Raw genomic sequence first — 21,890 nt, 5'->3', positions numbered from 1 at the left:
AATCTAATTTCATCTTTGACAAGGTAAGGAGACTAAGGAGAAAGTAGTTGAGATATATGCCGTAGCAAAGCACTCAATATTTTCCCACATGGCCATGGACAAACCAAGGAAATACAATCCAGCTTAGCAGTACTTTCAGCTGTTTGGACCCTTGAGTATAACCAGATATCAACTGCCTTGCAAACACTGTCTGTCCTCACCATCAAACTTTCAATAGGAAAATATTCATAAGGAAGAATTCTTCTTTGCAGCACCTGCAGACCACCTGCTATGGCTTTGTGCTCATCAGCATTTCACAGGTGATGGAGTAGGAGTCACTGGCCTACATGAAATTGCCTGTCAGTGCAGCCAGGGAGAAAAAACAAAAACAAACAAATGAACAAAAAAACCCCACCAACAAACAAAACAAAACAAAAAACCAACAACAACAACACAAAACACACATAAAAACACAAAACAAAGCAAACAAACAGACAACAAAAAACCAAAATCAAAACAAACTAACTAACAAAAAGGCAACACCAAACAGTAAAGTGTCAGTGATTAACTGTCAGTCTGAAATCTCATCCAGTTCCCAAAAGAATCTGACCCAGTCCTGGATCTGTTCCAGCTCTTCCTCAGTAACTGAAACAACAGCAGAGAGTGTGCATTATAAAATCTGCTGATTACTCCAGCTTAAAAGCACATTGTAGAACAGTACCTGAATTCAAAGTAGTGTCAATAAATTGGAGAAATGGTCTGAAATCAACAAGCCACAAATCAATAAAGTCTTCAACAAAATATTAGCTCATAAAAAACAATGCAAATACTGAGACATCAGACAGGGAATAATTGAGAAGTTAGAAGCATGTATTTCAGGACAGAGGGAAATGCAAGCACAAGGGGAATTTGGTTTCATTTTGGCAACTCTTGCTCCTTGTTGCCTGCCAAAATCATGAGGAAATCTCTGTGCTGTCCCACTCCCATGAGGGCTGGGCTGGTGTCTGGGATCCAAGGCTATGCACCAGATGTGAAGATTGAAGCAGGTGAAAATGTGGAAGACAGCTGCAGAAAAGACAAAATCTAAGGAAGCATGCAGCAGAGGAGACTGTGAACAACACAGAATTTTCTGATCTGGAAAACCAGAAAGGTATTTTTCAGAAAAAGCTGCTAGAAACAGGTTTCAAGCGGAAATTGACCTTGGTTTCTCTTTTGGGTATTTTGTTGTTTAAAATATAAATTTTTAAAAACTACACACTCTTTCATCATATATGCTTTAGATCTTAATACACTCCTTAATTCACTCCTCTATTATTTTCTCTTTGCTCTATTGAGGAAAAAACATAGGATAATGAAAATGAAAAAAACAGGGGAACGGGAGAGAAAAAAGTCAAGAAGTTAGAATTAAAAACTTGTTATTTTGTCAATTTTCAAAGATGGCAGTTAAGTAATAAAAGATAAAACAAAAATAATTAATGTTATTTCCTATTTCTCAATTTAAAAATATATTAAATAAATGGGAATACTCCTATTATTTTCGATGAAAGCCTAACTAGATATTTTTCCCCAATCCCTCAGCTGCCTCAGGAACTGAGATTATCTCTCTCTGCCACTGAAGAAAAGTGCAAATACCATACATCCCTTTCTATGACACTCTTCTCACCTTCCTCCCAGTGAAAAGTGAGACTTCATCGGCAGTACCACAGGCATTTTTTTTTGTCATCCTGTATTGGTTTGGCCACCCTATTAGCAACGATATAGATCCTTGTCAGAACTAATGCATCATCTTTGATCATCCTCCTAGTTTACATTTCTCATGTCTTTTATTCACATCTCACCCTCATTATTATACGAATTTCCAAGCTTTCATCTCCCAAAGGGCAGAGAGGGAATAACAGGGAAGCTGGAATGTAACAAGATTTGGCACTAAGCTTTGATTTATTGAATCAAAGGCCATGGGGAAGGAGCACAGAGAAAGGAAAGGGCAGGAGAGGAGTAATGCACAACAATAATTTGCAAAGATCTTAGGTGCCGGCGAAACCTTGATTGTTAATGACTGGCTGCTTTCTGCAGTGCTGATGGTGAAGAGAAATCCCTCCAGCCTCCTGGCCCCACAACTACTCCTGACACAGGGAGTCGGGCAAGCACCTGAGATGGAGCCCAGCCAGCAGCTCAAGAGCAGCCACCCTCCCCATGTGCAGACACAGAAACACCCTCTGGGACAGTGATCCCTGTTCAGGCTCAGTGAGGCTGGGCTATTGACTGCCTCTCTCTGCGGGTAAGAACACAGGCTCAGCTCACCTCTCTACTCAGCTGTGTAAAAAACTTCTGATCTCTTGGCTGTCCTGACATGTCCCTCCTCTGCCTAACAAAGCAGCTCTTCTGGTGAGAGAGAGCAAGGTCAGCCAGAGGAGGGGGAGCCCTGGTGCACCCCAACACCCACTGCACACCTACAGCAGAGCAGTGGGGCTGCGCAGGGGCTGCTCAGAGGGCAACAGAGAGGGGAGTTGGTCTCCATCATCCTCCCACTGCCCAGCAAGGTTGTGCTAGCCCTGAGCATGTGGAGGAAGTGTTTTTCTCCTCCAGAAGAGGAGAGTGTTTTCACTTCCAGAAGAGGAAGTGTTTTCTCCTCCAGAAGAGCGCCAGAAGAACAGCAATGTCCAATGCCTCATCAAACCTCCTGCTCCTCTCTTGGTATGAGTTTCTGCTCCCCACAAAAGCTTAAGTCCACTGTCTGTGGCTTCAGTCACCACTTCCACGGTTTTAAGGAGGAGAAAGCTGAGCCACAGCTGGAAATGCTGCCTGCTCCAGCTAAATGAAGGACAACACTGCCCAGCAGTCAGGACAAAGGGGCAGCTACTGACAGCCCACTGTGGGGTCATGGAGGAAGACAGCTCAGTTGCTCCTCGTTGAGCAACTATCTGCCATGTAAAGATAATAAGCACTCCATCTGCAAGATCCCTCTAGCTGTTGACATCTGCAGATAAAAGAAGCCCTTTGCAAAAGACAGACAGACACATTTCCTAATTTAAAAATCAGTACCCAGGACACTGGAGGTCCAGGCAACCAGCCTGCACAGTTAAAGGTGGCAGAAGTCAGCACAAATTGATCAGAAGCTTTGACATCTTCCGTACAAATATGCTAACCATGTGCAGAACAGAAAGGTTAGGCAGAGCAGAGGAGAGACAGCTGTACCACTGCTTATGCCATCCCTGTTTACTGGATAAACAAAGGACTCCTGTAGACAAACAAATATTGTAAGTCTAGCATTTTTTCCACTGCCAGAACTGCCTGATTTAGAGATAAACACACAGATGAAAAGCATTTCTTAGAATAAGCTGGAATGTTTTGGCTTTTGGCACTGGAAATGATAGAGATTCGTATCAGTGGGGCTCCAGAGTACATTAATCCTTTATAAATGTTTTTTAAATAATACATGTGCCCTGAAAGAACATGTGAGGATTGCCTTATTAAACTGAGATCTAAGATCTGAGATTTAAAGGTGTATTTGAAGAAAGGCATAATTTATTAAACTGCTGGCAGCACCTTCCAATCTCACAAAAAGCCCCCAGCACAAATGTCCCCTTCCTGCCCCGCTGGGTCATTCCCCAGCCCTGGCAAAGCCCACAGTACCCTGCTGAAGGACGAGGCAGGGAGCTGTTCAGCCCCAGGGCACTGTGATGCTCTTCCCATGACCACTGTAAGACCAGAGCAGGGCCACCAGCACAGGGAGCCCCTACAAAGCCTCCTGCCCAAGAACTTGGTGCAAAGCCCAGGAGCAAGAGACAGCAAGCAGCAACCTATGCAGACCTTGCCTCCCGCCCTTGAAAGCTCATACATGATGCAGAGTATATTAGTGTATAGCAAGAAATCCCTTTTGCCATGACTTCCTAGTGCATCAACTTTGGCTTCTGAACTTCTGAGCCAGCAAACTCTGTACATGCTGGTTTTAAGCACATGGACGATTTCCATGCTTAAGACACAGCTCCTAGTAAGTGGTTTTCTCCATCAGGAGCCTGTTGGCCTACCTTCAGAAGGAGAAACATGTCTGTCCAGAAGCAGAGTTCTCCAGACAGACCCTACCACCTATCCTGGGCCCCAGGTAGGTGCTGGGCTGGTCTCTTGTGGTTGACTCCAAAGCCACAGTTTGGCCAGCAAAGATAGCCCCGAGAATTTATCTAGATGTATATGCAGGATATATGGATCTCCTAGTCACCGTGAAGCCATACTGGTGATTCCCCTTCAGCTCTGGCACAACCAGCAGGAATACCAGCCTCCTATTCCTAGAGAAGATGCCCCTGGGCACAGGGTGCATTTGGGTATCTCCAAACACCTGGGCTTTAACTCACTGAACTACAGGAAGCATTGTTCCTGTTTTATCCTCCGGAGGAGATCAGAGCAATTAGCAACTCAGGCTCCTGCCATGAGGCCATGGCAGTGTGGGGAGCAGAGCATCAGAGACGTGGGCTGCTGACCCAAAATCCTCCTTCCTCCCCTTGGTCCTGCAGAGTCTGCCTGGCCTGGGGCTTGTTTGAGGCATCCTAGTTCACCTGCTCAGCAGCAACAGTTTTGACAATGTTTTTTATCAGGTGAACAATCTCATGTTCAGCAAAAGCATCAAAAAATAGAGACAGAAAAAAAGAAATTCCTGACATGGCTGAATTTGAGGTCTAACACCAAAGAGGTCTGCAGCAAATTGTAAATTTTCTTCACATAGTAGAGATCAATAAATGTAATTATTTGGACTTAAACCTCATGAATTCTGAAAAGCTTCTTGGATTTACTTGGAGAATAAGTGCTATTTTATATGATGTCAAAGCTGATCAGAATAACAACACCCACAGCAAAGACCCTATCAGTGGGAATGAAACCTTACAGTGTCTCGCTATGTTGTTGCTTTTCTTAAAGGAACATTACCAGGGTATGAATCAAGTTAAAAGAATTGATGTCCCCTCTCCAGAGCTATTAACAAAGCAAGCTGGGCTTGTAAACCTCTCATCATTCCAGTCTCCATATCTTATCTTAAACCTAACACATTCTTCAGATTTCATTTGTTTTCCTCAGTAACACTGGCTGTTCAGGCTTATGCTTTCTTTAGCTGAAGTTAGACTGCCTGTCAGAGATGGGGCTCAAATCCAAGCCCTATTTCCACAAATCTGCATTCTGGGATTTGAGAGAAAATAGGATTGGCATTCAAGACACACTCGATATCAGAAAATTAAAACATGAACAGCAAGCTAAGTCAGATGCAACATCCACATTGGTTTGGTCTTTTTCCAGAACCTTTACATTCACTGGTATGAATCAGGGGTAATTCCACTAAAGTCAAGGTGCTTCTCAGCTGGAAAACTGGCATTAGAAGAGAATTTCTCAGGCCCTAGGGTTGAATCACTTTCACTTTCCATTAATCCTCCCTGGTTTTCCAGCACTGCACATCATGGCTGTGTTGAGCTCACAGCAGTACAGGACTAAGTCTGAAACCAATTTGTTCCCAGCAGCAGCCTACCAACCCAGAAGTCTATGCATTTTAACCAAGGCTACATGCTGGAGCCAAAGTGCCATCCTTAGAGATCAGATCATTTAGACTGCGCTTGCCTTGGTAGCAGTAAACAGATTTTTAACCAGTTCAGATGGTGCCTCACCTTATCGAAGCAGAAAATACAGCTCAGTCTCTCCTGTGAGCCCTGTGGCTGAGCTGCCCCTTCCTGGCTGCCGAACCCACTTGTCCATCTCTGTGCACCACTCCTGGCCCCTGGCAACCACAACCTGCCTGAATACAATCCAACAGTCACTGTTAGGATGGTGGTGTAGATTGATGTATATTTCAGGTCAGAATTTGAAGCACTCCAGCAGAGGCAGATCCCAGATTGTGGCTTTTATTGTTCCTGCAAGACAAGCTTCAAGCCACACCATCTGCTGAGCTGTTCTTTCCCACTTAACTAAAACATCCAGAAAAGTGCATCCCAGCCCTTTGGCTAGAGCCCAAAGCAGCCGTCACTCCACATACCTGAAATCTGCATGTGCAGTGAAAGGGGCTGGTCAGTATATGCAGAGAGCTGTAATTATTCCAGCAAGTCTTTCTGTCAGAAACACAGCTAATCTTTGCTTCTGCCAATCTGGTTCAGAGCATTTCCCAAACTGCAATAAGCATCAAAGTTCACAAAACAACTTTTTTAAGTGGTAGAACATTGGCTTGATTTGCCAAGCTCACCCAGGCTGTCTGCAAAGACAGAACCAATAGGCAAAGAGCAAGTCACTGTGAGATGAGGAAAAAGGACAAAAATACCTGGAATTCCCCACACTTCAGGAATCAAGCTGGAAAACATCTTCAAAGCATTAATAAACTTCAAGGAGAAGTAAGCTAAGCAGTATCCTTCCTTTTCTTTTCCAGCCACTGCAGGACAGGCCACTTTGCAAGAATGCTACTAAAGGTGGACACATTGGGATGTGGATGATGCCACTTGACAGTGCCATGACAGTTTTTATGGAGGCAGGTAGATAAACCAAGTAGGATCAAGTCAGGCAGAGGACAGGGAATTGATTTACTTTGTGCCAGAGCCTTTATCTACCCCAAGATGTCCAAAAGATATCAATATAGTTGATGGTCACTCTAGCCTCCCTTCCTTGGGGCAGGACCTATCTGTGTACATGTGGTTCACTCCTTGGAGGCAGCTGAAACCTGAACGGCTCCTCTTGCCCTTGTCCCTTAGCACACTACAGCATGGACACTCTCATCACAAATAGGGACAGCCCCTCCACAGACAGACACCAGGATCGGGGATCTTAGGAAAAAAACCCTCCCAGATTCAAAAGAAATGTTAAAAGAAACTCAGAAAAGCCCAGTTTCTAAGCAGATAACCATTCTCCATAACTGACTCTGGTAAAACCATGCTGTGCCTGGTGTCTCTGCTGGTTGCACTAATTGCTCTTATAAGCCATCCGTTTATCACCTACAAGTCCATCCAATAAATCAAACAGCCTCTAAGGCCTGGTTACAAAATGCCCCCCAGGAAGCAGGAAAACAAGTAGGATAAGGGCTAAATTAGTAGAGAGGAAAAGGTTGATGATTTTATTTGTTCTCAAAACAAAGCCAAAAAATGCCACAGGTGACCAAACAAGCAACCTCCATCCTTCTGCACAGCACCAATTTCACCACACTGATCATATTCCCTACAGACATGGGCAAATGTTCCCTTCAAACAGAGAAACTGGGAAAGATGATAGATAACATGACAGCCCAAAAGGAGTCATGGTCTGTCCATGGCAGCACCAGAGAAGATGCAGAGTAAGGGCCTAACTTCACTAGCTACAACTGAGCTGAGACAGGAGTCACGTTCAAGAGCTGACAAAACCAGCAAAAATGCCAACTGCTACCTGACATCAGGATGTCAGCTGATGTTTCATGTCAAAGGAATCAGCTTTCCAAAAACCTTCAAAATGATAGGAGGGAAAAACATTCCCCTTCTTCAGCCACAGTTCTTTGCTTCTGCATTTTGGAGGCTTTCTCTTTTTTCATCTCCAAACAAGCAAATTGAGTTTTTCAGCAAATAATGACAGAGGATTGTTGGGAGATAGATGTCAGAAGCATCTCTGTATGTATGTGTCATGCTCCTGTTTCTATTATTCTTCTTCTGTGTCTTCTGTTTCAACCTGTCTGTGTTATTGACAGATATTGCATTCTGTTCTGCGGAGATCATTACACTTGTAATTGGAAACCTCGAGAAATTTTTCTTCCCTCATCCCCTCGGAGGAAGAGCTGACAATAGAAACTTGGGTGTCAAATTGTCGTTTGGATTATGGGAAAGGAGGTATAGCTATGGAAACGACCTAGAATTTTTCACTTTCTCTTTCATCCTTCAAGTACAGTTAAGACTTGATAAAGAGGATGCATAAAAAACCCTGAGTAACTGGGACCAGGGTGAGCACAACGATGGTAGGTAGAGACAGATGCTCTCATCAAGTGCAGTGCAATTTTAAGTCCTGACTGCTTTTATATGCAGTTGATTTTCTCTTCCAGTACATTATGGGCCCATTCTGCTCAAAGCTTCGACTCACAAGGAGAAATGTGCTTCCATAAGGGAGTCTCTCCTTCCTGCCATGCTGAAACCACACTGACTGTATCAGCTTCAACATGCCACCCCACTCTGTGTTGTACTGCCTAGTATAAACTGAGATTTTCTTTTTTCATCTAGAAGCAATAATTGCCATTTTGTCCTGTGCCTCTGCAAAGACTGGCCAAAGTGACCTTGGCCAGAGACAGGGTCTCCTAGATGCTCTTGTTCTATCAATAGCTATATTTCATCATCTCGAGAAATTGCAGTAAACATTCATAATAATGATGATATTTGATATTCCTTCTATTACTGGTTTCACCATCTTGTGTTACAAGGCCCTGAGGCTGTGAGCAGAAAAACACAGCAAGAGTGGAGCGTGGAGTAGATCCTAATGGAAAGGTCAGCCCAAGCAGAGGAATGGCAAATAAATTTTCCTGGGTAAAAAGAAGGAAAAGATGAAGTGGAAAGAATGGTATAGGAAAGGTTTCCACTTCTATTAAAAAAAAAAAAAAAATTAAATTGGGGCTTAAACATCTTGTTGTGTGCAAACGCAACAAAAAATCCTCAAAAACTGAGACAAAAGAGCTTTCTGTCTATCTGTGGTACAGAAATACTTAAAGGTCTTTTTCTCTATATAGTTGAAAGGCTGGATAAGGATTGTATTGAAGAAAAGAGCAAAGCATTCTGCAATTATGGCATATTTTCTAAAAGGATAAATAAGAGTTTCAGCAGGAAATGAGAGGAGATGTGAGGAAGTCTCCCTTGTTTCACTAGTCAGGTTAGAAATTTTCTGCAGTACCTTTTATATTCATAATTTCTTTTTTAAAGTTCTGTCTGTTTAAAATATAACGAGCCCTGAGCTGGCCATTTTGTCCAGTCTCTTCAAAACAGTGTGAAGCTGAAGCTGTAAACTGTCATGCTGTATGTATTTATTACATGTTTACAGTAGCCTGCCATGCATGCTGAGCAGTTTCCAGACACTGAAGAAGAATGGAGCCACATCTCAAGATCTCATACTCTGAGAGAAGATGACAGAGGTTAAGAGAACAACAATATGCAATTTAGGTTTAAAGCTCATTTTACACTCAGGCAAATTTCTATCACTTTGGCAATGTAAAGAGGATACCACATAGTAAAAAGGGTGATTTATTATTATTTTATGGCTCCTTCATACATTCAAGATAAGAAAAAGAACCCTTCTATAACTAAAAATTGATCTCCAATGTACAGATCTGTTCAGTTCAGAGTAAACAACCCAGTAGTAATGTGCCTTTAAAAGGATTCTAAAAGTAGAAAGAGAAATGCTACCATACATCCAATGTTTCCAAGTATCTTTGGCTTTTTCTGCCTTCAAGCATGCCCTGGGCAGACTTTCTATCTGTTTATCTGAGATTTCTCCTTTGCTGGCAAAGGTGAGACATTCCCTCTCTGCTCAGCAGCTGCAACACGTTGCTCTCCTTGGGATCAGCTCACTGAGAACTGAAGCCTCAGGCGGGGGAGTGATCTCCATCATCCACACAACGTTCTGTGGGGTCCCATGTGGATGATAAACTCACTGTGAGGACAAATGCACCCTGACCCGAGCAGGCAGCATGCTGACTGCTTGTACACCCTGGCAGAGAAGTGGTGGACTCAGGGCAGCACCCGGAGCCGGACAGAGGACACAGAAGTGCACCTGTGTCTGCTGGCAAGTCCACAAGGAGCCGGTTCATTTTCACACAGAAAACACTGGGCAGACACTTCTCTGTTCAATTACCTGTACATATCTGGTGATCAGGAGTTGGTATTCTCCACTACTGACCCCCTCCCACCCTGTGTAACACCAGTCCCTCCAAAATTCTTCCCACATACGTTGCTCCATCCATCCCAGGACCAGACACACAGCACCAAGCCGTTCTCTACCCCTGCAAAGATGGCACTCACTTCACGGCTTAGGAAGCTGTGCAGAGCAAGGTTTATACTGATTTATGAGGCTGTCACGCTGCAGGCCAGATTCCCATCACCCAGTTTGTAAATCTGAGTAACCAAGCCCTATCTCAGAGCATTTTTCTAGCATATGCTGTTGTAGCAGATACAGTTGTTGGCACAGTATCCTTGACAAGGAACAAAATATTTTTATTGGGTTCTCTACTGCAGTGATTCATCTTTTTTTTCAGGTTTCATGTATTATTAATTGTTATTATTATTTTTTATAATTTGTTAAGCACTTATAGCATATTTCTCCACACACATGACTAAATTATGGTCCTGATCTTTGAGAGGCTGTATTTTCAGTAGACAGATTTTTCTCACAGACTACTATAAGCTCATCATAATTTCTGCAATATTTACAGTGTGTCTTAAAAGTCTACCACCTAGATCTTCAGCTTTCATTTTATTTTTGTGGGCCTTTTTTTTCCTTCTATTTGCAATCAGATGAAAGAGACTTAGAAATCTAACAGATCTTTAAGAAAAATGCCTGTAGTTTTTTCTTATTAATCATTTGATTTCCCAGACAATCCCATGAATTTTCAAGAATTACAGAAGGCTCATGAAAAAAATGTGTGAAAGCAAGTAGTGGTAAAATTACACTCTTCAAGCACCACAGAAAGAAATACCCCATGTTTTATAATCATTATCATAATTCCTATACCATAGATTGTGCTACATGAGGGGATACAGGAGAAATGAGCTCTGATCTCTTCTGGAGATCATACATAGGGTAGTCTCTGATCTGGGGGTCTGGGCTCGATATGGTTCCTGCCCACCCTCTCCTCCTGACCACAGTTTCTCAGGGCATGTGTTTGCTCTGTGTAATACAAAGCAAAAAAGATCCAATCTTGGAGGCAAGGTTTTACTTATGGCCTTCACAGTCCTTGCACGAAGCACTGCAGTTTTTGATTTAGACTCTCTTTTCAGATATAATGAATAAAATCACAGAATTTTTTGGGTTCAAAGTGACCTTAAAGATCATTTAATCTAATCCCTCCGCCATGGACAGGGACACCTTGCACTAGACCCGTGTCCTGGTTTTCAGCCTAGGACAGAATTCATTTTCTTGCATTAGCCATGAGAGGGTAGAACCTGGAGATGTGAGGGCATGTCCAGGTTGTTATTCTTTACTCCCTCACCTCACTGCTGGAGGGTGGAAGGAAGGGATTTCTGCTTCTGGAAAGAGGCGGGCATGGCTTGCAGCAGGGGGAGAGCGTGGGCACGCAGAGGGTCTGTCCAACATTGGTTTTCATTGTCCCAGGCTTGGTGAACATTTTTGCATGTAAATCACCTTCTCTTTCGTATACTCTTGCCATTAGTATTGTTACTGTTACCATTCCTTCCCTTATCTCACTGGTGTTTCCAGTAAATTGTTCTTGCCTCAGCTCAGAATCTTTCATTACTTCCTCAGGGAAAGGAGAGCAAGCAAGCTGTGTGTGATTTGGGAGAGTCTCACAGGGCAGGGGAGAGGGCATTAAATTAGAGAGTGCCATTCCTAAACCACAACAGCCAGGTTGTCCAAAGCCCCATCCATCCTTGTCTTCAACAATGCCAGGGATGGGGCACCTGCAACTTCTCTGGGCAGATCATTCCAGTGTCTCAATACTCTCACAGTAATGAATTTCTACCTTATATCTATCTCTCTCAACCTGCTGATCATGCTGGAATAGAAGAAATAATATCCATGGCTACGGAAAGGGCCAGCAAGTGCCGGGATCTGCTGTTCTAAAATGTCTGGAGCAGGAAAAGCAGCCTGCAGCAAGGAGTAAATGACAGGTGTGAAAGCTCAGGTCAAACAGTAGTATTGCAGCTGTTCCATGCATCACCTTTGAGAAGCAGGATCTCTTTTCAGCACTTGGAGGCAGGAAAATAGTTCAGAGACATCCACAGTGCCTGATTCTGCTGGCCAAACAGCCACCTTTCACTCTCCCAGCTGATAGCAATACTATATATGAGATAGGAGAGAGACTTGTGGTTATTTATTGTTTTAAAATGAACTAGGCATATTGATTATTTTTCCCCTTTTCTTTCTGAAAACACGATTAAGCTGGTATAACAAACAGCTCCACTAATGGACTGTGTCAGTAACTGATGGCCATCTTTGGCTGAAGTTAACTGCATCCTTCTCTACTTGTTTCACCCCAGTGTTCCTTGCTCTGGCAGTGGCCACATACTGACTCATGACATCCTTACAGACCCACCAGGCATTGTTGTCATCTCAAAGTGAGTGTCATCTTCCTGTTTCTACGGGGCCATGGTGCATGAAATGAGCAGATGTAGCTCCTTCATCTGGACCTGACTCCCTATCCCATTTAAACAGCACAGGGCAGTCACTGTCAGCCAGGGGCTCAAGACAATGCTTCATGCCTTTTCAGAATCTGTCTGCTGGGGAAGCACAGGAAGGTGACAGTCCCCACACTGCTACCTCTCCCCCTCCCACACAGAAAACATGACAGGAGTGGGAGATGCTGCTCACAAAGGTAAACTGGAAAGAGGATGACTGAGGACATCCAGTCATGCAGACAGTGTCTCAGCCACTGGCTCTCTGGGACCCATCTCAGAAAAAAAGCCTCTGTTTCATGAGTCCAGAGATGAGACTAAATAGAGTGAGAATGTCCCAGCAAGGCTCCTGCAAGCAAGGAGTGGCACTCTTTTTTGTGCCGTCAGATCCTTCCAGGACCACGTCCCCAGGCTTCCATCATCAAAGCATCACAGTGCCATGACTTTGAGCCTACCTTGGGTGTAGGAGCTGTCAGGCTCATGCCAGGCCACAGGATGCCTTCTGCACTTATAGCAGTACTAGCACAACAACAGCATTTGTTGTTGGACTGGCTTTGCACAGGGTCATGCACCACAGCTGCCTGAAGGTCTTCTGTTGGTCCATAGTAAGTTTGGTGGAATCAGCCACCTCTGTGAGCTGAGCCACAGGCTGGTGGGGCTGCTTGCACACTCCAGATTTGGCACGTGATTCGAAGCACCACTGAGTCGAGGGTCTGTTAGACAGGGGAGGGCCCCAGCTGAAAGCACCCACCCCCTGTGCTGTTTCAGAGGAATGAAAGAACCTTGTGCAGAGGGCTGAGAGCATCAGTCACCTCTCTGAAAGGATGGCAGAGAGCGACCTTGCATATAAATAACTGAAACGCACAACTCGGGACTTTCTGTCTCTGTCAGACAACCCTCAATAGACAGTTGTGAGAAATACAGCAGCCACACGGTAATAAAAAACAGGCTTACATTTGTCACCTCATTGAATCCAGGTATAAAATATGATGCATCTTTCTCCAGCAGACAATGTCCTCTGTATCATCTTCAGGCCAGGTTCAGCCCCCCTGAGGCTCCTGAAGGAAGGTACAGATTACATGCACATGCATGCACAGGGGAGCTTCCACAGGCACCTAAATGGTGAATTGACCACCTGCCTGTAGGGGAGACTCCTGCACAGAAGATTAGATAGCCACCACTTCTGTCTATTTCTTTCTACTGCCTCCAGTGAGAACCATGAAGGTATACTCAAAGGCAGAGGCTGGCTTATAAGTCTTCACCTGAAGTGTCTAATAAAGCATAACTCCTGTATTTTCAAACAAGCTGACTGTCATGCTACAGTGCCTTCTCGTCACAGTAACACCTCAGATACTTGCAGAGTACTGGTGTGAAAAAAACTATACTTGTACACAGTGACTGTGCATGGACAAGATACTACCAGGGAACTTGCAACTGTTGGTAATGCTGTGCTTTTCCAGGTATTTTTCTACCAAATTATGTGAGGAGTGGGCCAGTTCTTCCAGAACTGCAGCAGGACTGCAGGGTCACAGGAGCACAACTCAATACCCCTACCCCACCCACCACTGTGGCTGCTCAAGAAAAACCTTAAAAATGCAAGTATTTTCCAATGAAGCACAGTTTCAGTCCCAAATTCATACATGATGCTCAGAAAGCATAGGTATTTCCCCCAGCTCACCACAAGAACCTTTCTCCTTCTGTCCTAGACTCTGTCAGCACTGGGGATGGCTGCAGTCATGCTTCCTGGATCGAGTTGCATGGATAGTTGAATTTCTTTACATCAGAGTGGTGTGTCTCCCTCAAATCATCTCTGGGTTATGGTTGAGAACCTCCTCTGTGTCTAAAGATGCTCTCATACAGTAGAGCTTCATTCTGTTATGTCAGTCTGATGTACGGCTCCTCTCAAAAAATACAGTGGAGATGTGAAAGTGGTTTGCAGGTGACTGGGTTGCACAGCCCACCTTGCAGTGGGCAACAGGGCTGCAAAACCTTAAGCTGAACTCTGAATTTGGCCAAAACAACTGTTATAGTATGTAATTGGGAGTTTTCTCTTTCTTTATCTTTGTTTGCTTATTTCAAAGGCAAAAAGAAGACAGAGAGGAAAGCAATCTAGGAATCAACCCACTTCCACTCACAGTCAGGGAGAAGTCCTCCACATACTCCCAGCTTGAATGAAACCAAAGATTATCAGTTTCATCACATTTTCACAGAAAATATTTTTAATTCATTGACGATCTATTTTAACCATGTAGTTGGAAATGCAACTACAGAGAATAGATTAAGTGTTAAGACAGGACTTAAGACTCTCTTTAAACAAAGATCCAAGGCTGTCCAAGAGTACCTTGAGACTGATAGATTCCATTGCATTCAACACACATTTCCCACACCACCAGGACCCTGAAAGTCCCCAGTGCTGCCATGTCCTATGATGGGACCTGTGAGTTCTGTACCTGAGCCAGGCATCCTCCAAAGGCTCTGCTGGGGAAGGAGAGAAAAGCAGTGCTCCAGGGAAGAGGGGCATCAGCACAGGTCAAGGCCAGGAAGGAAGGTAGTGCCAGGCAGGTATTCCTAGAAATTGTTCTAAAAGTCCAGCTTTCCATCTGAGCAAATATTTGTGTTGGTACTAATCATAGCTGCCTTTCTCAAGTTCTGGTAATGCCTTCATTCATATTGCTGTGTAAAGTTCTGTTTGTAGTTAAGAGCCTCCACAGACTCCTCTGTACGTAGCACTGAAATGGGGTTACTTCATGCTCTGGCAGAGAGATGGGATTGTAGTGTGTATATTTACATTTTTAAAAAAGATATTGCTAATGCATTTCAGTAATGATAATTTTAAAAAGTCTTTCTAGCCATTACAGTAATGGCTTTGAGCTAATTGCTTGCATTTGCGCTCAAATGTGGTTTTCCCCTCTCTGACTCATTTCCATTTTTATGGAAATCAGCTTGCTTGCTACACTTTTAACTCACAGCTCATGAGGACCAGCTGTTGTCTGACTTCCGAACTCAGGTAGGAACCTACTCCACTGATTGCAGTAGGACCACTTGCAGAGGAAGATGCTACTTAGCACAGGTAAAATTTCCAGAACCTGACTTACAGTCCGCAGGATGTGCTGGAAGATGCTGTGTGCTTTTTGTACCTGGTGAGTTACACCCTGAGGACTGCAGGCAAGCAGAGCCATCTCCCCTCAGAATTAGCTTTCTTGCAGTTCTGCCTATTGCCCAAAGGCATTAAAAAATAAATAAGAGAGCTCTTTCATGTCATGGGCTGAACATGCTGCTGCTCCAGAAAGACTTTACATTGTGGCAATCCCTGTCCCCTCAGCCTCCTTGCTGATCACTGGTACAATAATTTCCATGTTAATAGGCATCTGTTCTCCACGAGGGTCTATGCTGTACCTGGCACAAATCAAAAAGGAGGACCAAGGTTGCTTTAAATTCCTTTGAACTTCCTGTTTGACAAGTTATTGGAGCCACGGGTGAAGACAAAGGACTATGAGGTTGGAAATTTGCTTTGCCCAACCTAGAGATAAGAAAGCCCATTCTACAATGTATAAGCTGAGGCCATGGTCTGACAGGATCCACAACCGCTGACAGTCTTGCTCCAGCAACTACAGGATGGCTCCTTTTCTCTTGAGCACCAGAGAAGAGAAATGTGACTTAGACATGCATTTGGAGTCACCTTCAAGTATTTACTGAAGAACACAGTGACTGACTCTTGTCAAGGGTTGTTGCACATTTCACAGGAGAGCACAAAACCTGTCAGAAAGTGTCTGCTGCCTAAATGCTGCAATGCTCCCTCTGCTTGGAGCACACCCAGACTAGCTTAAAACAACTGAGAACCATGAGCAACAGACCCTGAACTCATGGGAAAAGAGCTCCAGCTCTGAAACATATTGTACACTGACTTGCAAATGAAAGGAAGGTATTCCACTGCCTTCCTGATGTTCACATGCTCTTTTTCCACATGTAATCTGGCCATGCAGAATCAGAGGGTAGGAAGGGAGAAGCACCTGAAAGAGGGATGTGTGCTGTGCCAGGGTCTTTTTTCTCCAGGGTGTTTGAGAGAATCAGTAACACCTGCTGAGCACCTTCATTTCATCTCTGCTCAGCACTGTGAAGTCCTAGTATCCAGTATGGGGAGGACAGATTTTCTTAAAATACCTGTTTGCGTTGCTGACAGACTCAAGTTTGGGCTTGGGTTCCCAGATCTAGATTACTGTACTGTACTCAGGTGCAACTCTCACAAGACTTCAGTCATGTTAGGGAAATTTCCCTAGGCACCTGTGTCAGAAGTGTAGGTTCTGGTCATCTTCCCTTTCCATTCAGCAGCTCAGCTGTTCTGAGGACCCACAATATATTCTCTCATTCCTCTTTATGCAGATCCATGTACTCAACGTTCTCCTCATCTCTTTGCATGTTATTTATCTGTTATTTTCCCCTTTTCACTCCAGACTTAGAAAACGCAATCCAGTCTTTCTTCAGGCAAAGGCATCCGTAGGTGTCCCCAGGAATTTTGTCCAAAGATTGTTGTGTCCACTTCAATGCTTGACCTAAATTATGTGTCTATACCCCTGAAAACTGAATGAAGTTACTTTATTATTTTGTCCTGCTGCATACATGTGGCTCTTTTTCCTCATTCATGAACCAGCTGAGGGAAAAATTAAATGAGTATCTTATAGATTTACATTCCCAACACAGAATTTGTTGCTTTATGTCCCTAAATCTATCTGTCAGCTTCTATTGCACATTAGGGCCCTTGCTGGAACAACGGTTCCACCATTCTTAAATTAGTTTTCCTTGTTGGTGTTTAAATGAAAAGAGACATCTAATTTGTGACTGAAAATGTTTGTCACTTCTTAGGGGGATCTAGACACACAAAATACAATTAACATCTCTGAAGAACATTGCATAGAGGTTCAGCAGCAGCTGACAGGGAAAATGAAAACAAATAAAATCAGTTGTTCTAATACCATAACTCGAGTGGCAACTGTAATCTTCTCCCTTTATCTGAGGTCGGAATTGCTTTCCTGCAACAGCTTTCATTATGAAAATGCGGCACTTCTCAGCACCAGAATATTAAGACAACACATGCCCACAGGGGCCCAGATCATTTTAACAAGGAACAAACAATCCAGAATGCAGCTTTTATGGGTTTTTTTCTGAGCTAACACCTGCTTTGCAGGAAATGAACAATGGTAATGATAAGCATGACAACTCACACGTGTCTGTGCTGAGATGTGCGTCATCGGCGTCTTTTTCTTCCTATCACCTCAAGAAGGGCCCAGTGGCCAATGTTACTTTTAGGACTGCCAGAACCTTTGCCCACTGGCTGAGGACAAGCTCTGTGATTCCTCAAGCTGTTGATATTATGGGGTGGCCCTGACATGCTCAGAAGACTGTAAGATTAGTCAGGCTACTGAAGGTCTCCCAGCCCCTTGAGAAATTTATTGAGGAGTGGATGGAAATTTACCCCAATTTTACCACTGTGGCTCAGGACTCCCAAGACATTTGCTTACAGTCACAGAGTGAATAAAATGGCCCAGGGAGAATAGAAACAGAAGGTCTGATCCCTGCTTTGTGGCAGGTCTCACAAGGGTCCCCAGCTGTGTATATTTTCAACATCAGGTTGGGAGTAGGAAGAGATGGACAAAGCAGGAAGATGCATATCTACCTGTAGTTTTCTACAAGTGATGATATCAGATACCTTTCTTAAGGCCTAACTGACATCACCATCCAGAAAAAAAAAAAAGTCTTGTAACTATACTAATTCTTAAATCCAGTTTTATTTATTCTCTAAATGAGCAGTTATCAGCTGTGTCTGTGAAACTTATGTGCCAGAACTCCTCACAGTGGAACCTCCTACCCAGACCAGATTCGATATCTTGTGGCTGAACTCTGCCAAAGTTTACACAGTGGCATGTTTCCTACCTTACTGGGAAGACCCTGTGTTTTCTGCCACTGACTCTGACTCTCAGAGAGCAGCTGCCCATGTTCTGGCTGGTGAAGGCAGAGTGATGCCTGGCTGGCACAGCCAGCCCTGGAGCCAATGCAGTGCAGCCCTCTCAGGGAGAGATAAGCCACCTGTCTGGAAGCAACCCATGGACTAATCAAGGCTATGAGTTGAGCCACTCTGTTCCATGAAATAACTTCAGAATAGTGAAATGTAACCTTGAGACTAAGATCCAACTGATATAACAGCTAGCGAAAATATTATTTAAAAATTATTTTAAAATATCTTTAATTTAAACAGGGATTTCCCAGATCTTGGAACTTAGTGCAAAACCAAAAAGTATTAGCTTCGAGAATCATATGACCTGCCTTCAGTTATTTGCCACTGTTGTTTCTCCAAAATTGTTCTTTATGTCTTGTCCTTGGCTTACTTCTACCCATTATTTTCACTACAGATTGGATGGTGGAAGAGAGATTATGCTTATTAAATTTGCTAGCACTAAGCTGCAAGGGACTACACATACAGTGGAGGACAAGGTCAGGACTCAGAATGACCTTAACAGGCTGTAGAAATGGTCTGGGGAAGGAACGTGTTAGAGAAGGGGTATGCATGAGGTCTTACACAGCTGAATAACCACCAGCACAAAAACAGTGTTGAAAGGTGTGGATTAGATAGGAGTTTACAGGAAATCAACAACACACCCTATGGTACCTTAACCTGCAGCAAGGGACATACAGGCTGCTCGTTAGAAAATACATTTAAAAAGTAAGGGAAACAGCTTGGTCATATACCAAGACTCTATGGACTCTCCCATCACTCAAGGTCTTCAAGGAGAGATGTGGACAAATGTCATTCATTAATCATTTGTGTACCAGTGATCCTGAATGAGACAATGGACCACAGGGCCACCTCTTCCACCTCTGTGCTTCCAATGAACTCTGAGGCAGACCTGTTGCAGGACAGCTCTGTTTCTGCACCAGGGATTCCAGATGGGGCACAGGAGATCGACTACCCAGTTCATCTAAGATCTGGAGATGGCCAGAGGCTTGACATCTGGAACAGCCAGGAGCACCATTAACCTTGTAACCACAACAGAATCTTTAATGCAGACCAAGACCAGTACATTTGCCAGTAACATCCGCAGAGAATCTAAGACTAGCTTGACCTAAGGATTATTTTTCCTCAGGCTTAGGACAGATTCACAGTTTCTGGTATGGCCAGTAAGATACTGTCATCACTTAGGTAGTGAGTTGCACAGGATTTGCAATGCTGTAAAGCCAAGATACTTGGAAAGAGTTCATTTCCAGAGCAAACTCATGTAACTGAGCAGCAAGCTGTGGCCTAGCTCTCCCTCTGCCTTCCCAGTCTCTAGAGCTTACAGGTCTCATAGAGACCTCTTACCTCGGGTCAGGTTATAAAAGGGGTCATGCTTTTAAGTTCTGGAAGTTCCCCAGATCAGTCCCTGGTGTTAGCTAGCATAGCAGTCATTCCAGTCACATTGCTGTTGCATTATTTTTGCTCTGTGGATAAAAAGAGGATTAAAGTCTTCAGAGCTGCCAATCCAGATTCTTTTTGTTGCAATCTGCTCATTTATGCAAACAAAACCTGCAAAGCTGGAAGGAGACTGACACATAAGATTTAGGGTGGAGTGTGGAATAGTGATGCTGCATTTTGCCAAATAGAAAATCTATGTGCATCTCACTGGGAAACCAAGCAGACACCTTAAAGAAGATGGAGGGGAGCAGAAAGGATGCCACAATTCACCCACACACACTTAAAGCAAAGGACAGGAAGACCCTCAGGACCTACAACTGACAAGAAAAAGAGAGAATGTAAATAGCTTTGACTGAGAACATGCATTGAAAACACACAAAAATGCTTCCGTACCTTCTTGTTACTTCTGTTTCCCTTAGGGATTCCACCGTAGTAGGTGGGATGGCAGCGGAAGTGACAGAGGACATAGAACACTGTCTTTCTGTTGGCAGAACTTTGTTTTTCCTCCTTCACTTTCCTTGGAACGAAATCATGATTCTTCCATTCTCCGCAGCCTGCTCCATTTCTCCTTCCTCAAAAGAAGATTTTCTGGTTATATAAAATAAATAATGGAACCCATTTCAGATGCAGGAGCTACAGATGTCAGTTCTGCCACTCCCCGTCTCCCTTTCTCTTGTTCTCATTAATAGGAGAAGCTCATCACTCCTTTCGGAAAAGGATAGAAAAATTTCTTTGCAAGACAAAGAATACATTTTTACTAGTCCTCAAAGAATTACTGCTTAAAATGTACAATCTGTTCAGGTTTACACACTGAATATCTACATGTAAAGCAGAATTTCCAGGACAATTCAGGATTTCTCAGAAGGGTTCTGAAAGGGAAATTTTAGTCAAAAGATCTACTCTTGCATAAGCTTTGTTCAGCCTGCCAAAAAATTGCTAGCTTTGTCTAATCCATCATAAGATATGACACATCAGAAAGCATGACACAGCTTAAATGAAGGGTGGTATTTTGTAAAAGCATCTGACCTCATGCCAACACCCATCTGAATTCTCAGTCTGCTCACATCCCCATTTTGTCTCTCTTGTTTACCAGGAGCTGGAGCCTGCCCAGCACACTCGACTGCACACACAGGCATCCACTAGCAGAAAGATATGATGGAAAGCACACATTTACCAGTGGCTAGTATGCTTTAACTTCTGTGTGGGCAAACTCAGTCCTGACAGAAAATGGTGAGAGTGACAGCCTTGGCTTTTGAAAGCCTCTCTGTAGCGAGACCAGGCAGCATAATGTGAAAGCAGAGGTTGTTATATATTCACAGGTTATCCTAGTGCCATTCTGTGGGGAGACAGGCCTTTAGCCTCCATTCAGGCTTATCATGCTCCTCCGAGGGTACAGCCAGGGAGCCAATTAGCACTAACGATGGCAGAGGTGATTTAGTGATATGGACATTTGTGTATAAGCAAACGATGGGTGTTTTCAGATCAGTGGAATAAAATATCACTCCTGATGCAGCCCAGTCATGCCAGTTAGCTAGAGGCATCAGGTGTCCAGAGAAATGAACTGCAGATCCTGACCTAAATATAGCCTGATGAGCAGTTTTGGTTTGGTTTTTTTTTTTTTTTATTCAGCAAAGCATTGAGGTATACGCCTAATTCAAAGCACATCCATAGCCTGTTCTTCATACACTTAAAATCACAGATGTGCTCATCTGAATTGCTAGATGAAGGACTAGGAGCACTACGTGGTTATCCCAAGCACCCAAACCTCCTCTGGTCACACATCCCACAAGATGATGACAGAAGTAGCACAGGAACTACTCATAAGCCTTAGGAACTGTAAATGATATGATGGCAACAGCACAGCCACATATATAACTGTTCTGTATATCTCTGCCTTGATAAATGCATATACAAATACTAATTCAGTAAATCCTAAATACATGCCTACATATATTGACCTCTCTATCTCTTCAGCTTTCCCTGTGTCAATTTGAATCACTGACATCTCATGGATGCAGGATTCCTGGCAGAGGGAGAGGGATGAATCAAGACTTGCAACTTTTAACTTTTGGAGTTCCTAGAACAATTAGTTTCATCTTTGTCTCTTTTCTGCCTTTCCTTTCACTTTTAAATCCTTCACCCCTCTATGAATTTTCAGTATA

The 21,890-nt window shown here is 43.6% G+C and overlaps 1 long non-coding RNA gene across 1 annotated transcript in view; it reads right to left on the bottom strand.

The window, feature by feature from the left end:
• The window catches only part of LOC109143775, a 41,932-nt gene extending 21,414 nt beyond the window's left edge, over nucleotides 1-20,518 (bottom strand). Inside the window, exons 1-2 of the long non-coding RNA XR_002044133.1 lie at nucleotides 20,122-20,518; nucleotides 19,636-19,754 (exon numbers count right to left, since the gene is read on the bottom strand). This is a non-coding gene — a long non-coding RNA (uncharacterized LOC109143775). The remainder of the gene's footprint in view (nucleotides 1-19,635; nucleotides 19,755-20,121) is intronic.
• Nucleotides 20,519-21,890: the final 1,372 nt, after the last annotated feature.

This window comes from Corvus cornix, chromosome 3 (genome assembly GCF_000738735.6).
Source record: "Corvus cornix cornix isolate S_Up_H32 chromosome 3, ASM73873v5, whole genome shotgun sequence".
In the NCBI taxonomy this organism is placed as follows: Eukaryota; Metazoa; Chordata; class Aves; order Passeriformes; family Corvidae; genus Corvus; species Corvus cornix.
This window is presented reverse-complemented; position numbering and strand designations above follow the sequence as displayed.